The sequence below is a fragment of the Aegilops tauschii genome, chromosome 7, assembly GCF_002575655.3.
Source record: "Aegilops tauschii subsp. strangulata cultivar AL8/78 chromosome 7, Aet v6.0, whole genome shotgun sequence".
Taxonomy (NCBI): Eukaryota; Viridiplantae; Streptophyta; class Magnoliopsida; order Poales; family Poaceae; genus Aegilops; species Aegilops tauschii.
Genome location: NC_053041.3, coordinates 124,978,522 through 124,984,521, shown reverse-complemented (window position 1 = coordinate 124,984,521; position 6,000 = coordinate 124,978,522).

Genomic DNA, 6,000 nt, shown 5'->3' with positions numbered 1-6,000 from the left:
TTGTTGTCTTCCCAATTGCAAGCCAATCCCTCGGACTCGCAACTTGCCTCCTAGTTATTTTCAACCTAGTTGCAAGTCCACTATCGACTCGCAACCGGGCTCGTACTTTTTATACTTAGATTGGTTGCAACTCGCCCCTCGACTCGCAACTAGGTTCGTACTTATCCTTGTCCCAATTGCAAGCCCCCCCCCCCCTATGACTCGCAATTGGGCCCGTAGTAAGTTTTGTCCCACTTGCAAGTCCATCTCTTGACTCGCAACTAGGCCCATATGTGTTGTTTTCTTCCCAGTTGCAAGCCCACCCATCGACTCACAACTTGGCATGTAATTCTTTCAAACACCAAGACCATTGACTAGCAAGTGGGCCATAGATGTTGTTGTCGTCTCGCTTGCAAGCCCACCCCTCGAATCTTCTATAAGCAACTCATTGCGGCAAAATGTTGTTGTTTCGCACAAAGGGAGAAGCGAGCAAATTGCAGATGGGTCGGCTCAAGTAGCTAGGATTCATTTTGTTTGTTTTGTTTTTCTTCATTGTATTTTCTTGTTTATCTCGTTTCTTCTTTTTCTTCATTAGCTTTCCTTTCCTTTCCTTTTTCTTTTTTGGTTTTTCAAAATATTGATTTTGTATTTTCATTTTCTTATTCATTTTTTGTTTCAAAAAGTCTTTGGAATTCAAAAAATTCTTTGTTTTAAAAAGTTGTGTGAGTTTTCCCCAAAAAAACAAATTAATTTCACGTTTTTCAAAAAAATGCTCGCAGGTTTTACAAAAATGTTTCAAAAATACTCAAATGTTTCAGAAGAAATGCTTTTCAAAAATTGTTCACAAATGCTAACCAACTGTAAGTATCTTTCAAGCTTTACACATACTAGACTAGGGGTGATGTCATCTTAGATGACCCCCTAGTCACAAACACTATTCAAAAAGTTTATTTTTTTGTGTTTTCATAAATATCCGGCATTTCAAAATTCACAGTTTGCAAAAAGGTTTACAATTTTACAAAAATGTCTTCTAATCTCGACGCTCTTGTGTGTTCTTAAATGTTTCCTACTTCTAAAGCATAACCAACATTGATGTGTGTAGTGATAGTAGTTCGTACTCGGCAGTATGTTATCCTGGGTTTGATTCCTCAAGAGCGTAGTGCGTTTGTTTTTTTGGTCGCGCTAAAGAATGGAAGGAAAAGAAACAAACAAAAGTGTGTTTCTTTTTTTGGTTGCGCTAAAGAATCAAAGGAAAAAAGAAATAAACAAATAATAGAAGTTAGATATAAGGTATTATCTTACATCTAGATGTAACATAGTCAGACCAAAAAAAATTGTGCCTTTTTTATACATGCACTATTCATCCTCAAAGTCCATGATTTTTTTGTTTGCTCAAAACATATTTCAAGAGCGCAGTGCGTTTTTTTTTGGTTGCGCTAAAGAATGGAAAGACAAAGAAACAAACAAAAGTGTGTTTCTTTTTTTTTTTTGGTTGCGCTAAAGAATCAAAGGAAAAAGAAACAAACAAATAATAGAAGTTAGATATGAGGTATTATCTCACATCTAGATGTAACATAGTCGGACCAAAAAAATTGTGGCTTTTTAGTACTTGTACTATTCATCCTCAAAGTCCATAAGTTTTTTTTTGTTTGCTCAAAACACATTTCAAGGGATTTCATCCTGAAATTTTACACCCATACACATCACATCCTTGTATACTTTTCCGACTTTTGTCAGATCTTTTGAAACTGAGAACTTAGATTTTTTTTTTTAAAGGCCTCCATGGAGGCCGAGCTCCAAAACGCCCTACTTTTTGAAGTGCTAATTTTGTTATTTTTCTCTAGACCTTTGTGAATGTGATGAACATCATGAAATTTTGCATGGGCTTAGAAAACTAAGCGACCGAGGAGGTGAAAGATCCCCACGCCCGGTGGCGGCGACGGGGGAGCGGGGAGGAGGGAAGGGGAGGCAGGGGCGCGGCCAATGGCTAGGGTTTCCCCGGTCGCACGCGGGAGAGATGGAAATTGGCCTAGCCCTGGACACTACCAAGAACTTTGACATTACACATTCTTTCCTCGAACAATCAACAAAAATCGTGTCACTTTGTATTTGTATTACACACTTCAGGGCGTCGCGAAGCTTACAGCGCAAAAGAAGAAAGTCTAACGGAAAAACATCCTGGGCTAGCCAAGCCTTTCGAAGAGCAAAGCCAAACAAACTGTAGAGACAGCTAATTCATCTTCAAATGACCATAAACATCTTAACAGTATACTGTAGCACAATGTTCTATGCATAGAGTACATAATAATCACTAAGAAATACGAACGTGAAGGTACTACGGAGAGTCGGGGAGTGAGACGAGGTCCCCTGATAACTCAAACTTACAGTAAATATATTTAGCATTCTAATAATGCAGAACAGTGGAGTAGCCAGAGTCCCAAATACCGCAGAACATTATCAATAACCTACCGAGGACAGCTACACGCGATCTGGCCAGCTGCTTACTTGACTGAAGCACCGGATTCGTCACCGTCGACGGGAGCCTGCCGCTGCGGTCCTGACTCTAGAGCACCGCCACCTTCAGCGGGAGGGTCGCCACCCCGTCTGCGGTCGAGAGCGCCTCTTGCACAATCGGCGACGTAGCGCACGTCCCGAGCAATTTCCATCACGCCGATGACAAGTTGGGCAACGCTGCCGACGAACCAAAGCGTGGTGACTACGGGCGCCAGCACATCGCGGGCGCGACTGAACGCGCGGTACAGGAGGCTCGGCGCGCCAGAAGCGTCCGTTGAAGTGTCCTCGGCGGGGCCGGCGGCGGGGAAAGCGGTGACGGCGTGGGCGTCCTCGGTCGAAGCGTCGTGCGCTGGTAACCCCATGTCTGTCTCTGGCGATCTCCTGCGGCCGGCGGCGGAGGCGTTATGATCGTGGATTTCTATCTCGGGCGGATAGTGGAACGCGTTTGGGAGTCGATCGGGACTTATTTATCACGATGAGATTTCGATCCAGGTTCCGAATAAGTTCTCAACAATGCCTTGGAGTCCTACAAGATTCCAAGTCGGGTTCTCTTTAACCGGCGAAGAGAATTTAAGAGGCAGAACGGAGAGGAACTTTCTTCCTTTTTTCCGATGAGGGCAAGAACGGAAGCTGCTATCTGACGCTCTGTCCGTGGTCCGATCGGACGTCCCTACCTCGCACGGCCCAACTAGAAGAAACAAAACGAACCAACCTATGGTTGGATGGTTAGCCACCAGGGTTCAAGTCCTGATGCTCGCATTTATTTCAGGATTTCCGGCGATGCGCATTCAGTGGAAGGAGACGTTTCCGTCAACGATGAGGTGCCTACAGTGACTTAGTAAATTTCAAGATGATATGTCGGCTCAGTATTTCGGAGGTGCTCATAAGGATAGGGTGTGCGTGTGTGCGTTCATAGGGATGAGTGTATGCGTCTGTACAGTGTTAAAAAAATAGAAGAAACAATGGCTGAAAAACAAACATTGTAGCAACCGTCACTGTAGCGGCCGACCAGCCAGTCCTATTGGGGTGTTTTGACCCTTTTGCGAAAGTTGAGCCAAATCTGACCCTGATTCGAAATAAATTCGAGATCTGACCCTTTTTCTACCGCCGAGGTTAATGGCGGTAGGGTATAATAGCCTATCGCCGAGGCCCTTGGCAGTAGAGGCGCATGCCCTACCGTAAAAAACAATAAGTATCAAATACAGTGCTTGTACACACTACCGCCGGGCACCTTGGCGGTAGGGTTGCACATGCTACTGCCAGCCTGTTTGACGGTAGAGTTGCACTACACTGACGTGGATAAGTTGTCTACCGTCAGGGACCTTAGCGGTAGGCTGGTATACTATATACCATCATCGACCCCGACGGTAGAAAAATGATTGGATTCCGAAAAAAAATCGAACCAGGGTCAAATCTAGCTCAACTAGGGCTGGAAAAAAACCTCGAAGCTCGCGAGCTAAACGAGTAGCTCGTGACTCGGCTCGAATCGACTCGAACTCGAAAAATAACGAGTCGAGTCGAGCTCTAGTTTAAGATCGTTTATAAACCAAGTTAAACGAGCCGAGCTCACGAGTACTCGTGTAACTCGTTAGGCTCGGTACAAAAGATCAACCAAGCACTCGATGTCCCAGACGCACAACACAAGGCCCAACTGCCCAGGAGACTCACACGTCGCACACAACGATTTTTCTCATTCCATTTCTATTCCTAGCGAAATTATAGGTGGTCGATTTCCCTCCTGTCTTCCCTATTTGTTTCTCCTATGAATCATGACGGCGGCGCGCTGCAACTACACCGTTGATGGTACTGACAATTGTTAATGATGCTCGTACATGCTTACAATTTTTTGTGAACATTGTACATGTTTAATATGTACATTATACATTCTCAAGTAATCATTTTTATCATGTTCGTAAGATTTTATGTTCAGATCTTTAACGAGCTTAACAATCTAAATAAGCCAGCTCGTGAGTTATACGAGTCGAGCCAATCTTGAATTTGAGCTTGTTATAGTAACGAGTCGAGTCGAGCTAGCTCGTTAAAGATACGAGCTTTAGCGAGTCGAGCCGAGCTGGCTCGACTCGGCTAGAATTCCAGCCCTAAGCTCAACTTTCGTAAAAGAGTCAAAACACCAAAATCGACCCCTATTGGGCACGTAGGTCACCAAAAGGCAACCTGGCGTGTACCCCTGAGCCAGCCCATACTGGTTTTTGTCCCACGGGTTTGGGAGGAATCTTCCCTGAACCGATTTATTCCTTCCTCTTTTGGTTTTCTCCTTCCTTTATCTTTTTCATTGTGTTCTTCTTCTTTTATGTTTCTTTTTTTCTTTTTCATTTTTATTTTTACTTTTTATATGTTCTTTTTATATGTTCTTTTTTATTTTAGTTTAGTTTTCATTTTTCTTTGGATTTTATTTTCCATATTTCCTTTTAATTTTGCAATTAGCTTTTAAATTCGTGATATTTATTTGACCGTGAACATTTTTGGAAATCAGGAACACTTTTAGAATTTGTGAACATTTTTTTGAAATCGTGTAAAAATCAAATTTGCAAACACTTTATGAAATTTTGAATGTTTTTAGAATTCACGATTTTTTTTACAAATTCGCTTTTTCCTGAAACTGTGAACATGTTTTGAAACTCACAACATTTTTTGAATCGATAAACATTTTTTAAATTTGGGGACAATTCTTCAAATTCACTAACTTTTTTTAATAAAAACATTTTTTGAAATGCATGAACATTTTTTTAATCTAAGAACATTGTTTGAATAAATGAACTTTTAGAAACTATGGAAGATTTTTTTAATTCGAAAACACATTTGGAATTTACTGAACATTTTTTGAACTCATGAACCTTTTTGCAAATTCACGAACATTATTTTATCTTGAATATTTTCATAAAGTTGTGAACCTTTTCTGAATATGCAATCATCTATATAAAATTGCGAATATCTTTGGAGTCGTGAACATTTTTTGAATTTGCAGACATTTTTTGAATTCATAAACATTTTTTGGATCAGTTAATATTTTTAAAATTAATATTTATTTTTCAATTCACGAACATTGTCTGAGCTTTTAATACACAGATATTTTTAAAAATATATAAATTGATGAACATTTTTTGAATTCGTAAATATTTTTTGAATACATCAACATTTTCTAAAAACCATGAGCATTTTGTTCAAAGTCATGAACATTTTTTGAATTCTCGAACAGTTTTGAGAAATCGTGTACATTTTTTGAATATGCGAACATTTTTCTAAGATCACGAACAATTTTTGAATCCACGACCATATTATGATTACTTGAACATTTTTCTCAAAATTCCAATTTTTTTGGAAGTCAAGACCCTTTTTTAAATCTCAAATTACTTTAAAGAAGAATAAAACAAAAAGAGAAAAACAAAAAAAGACATGGGGTGTCCCACCCCCGTACATGACTCTAGCAGAGTCGTCATATTGGGTTAATTGCCATAACAACCATTAATATGGCGAGTCTGAAAACAC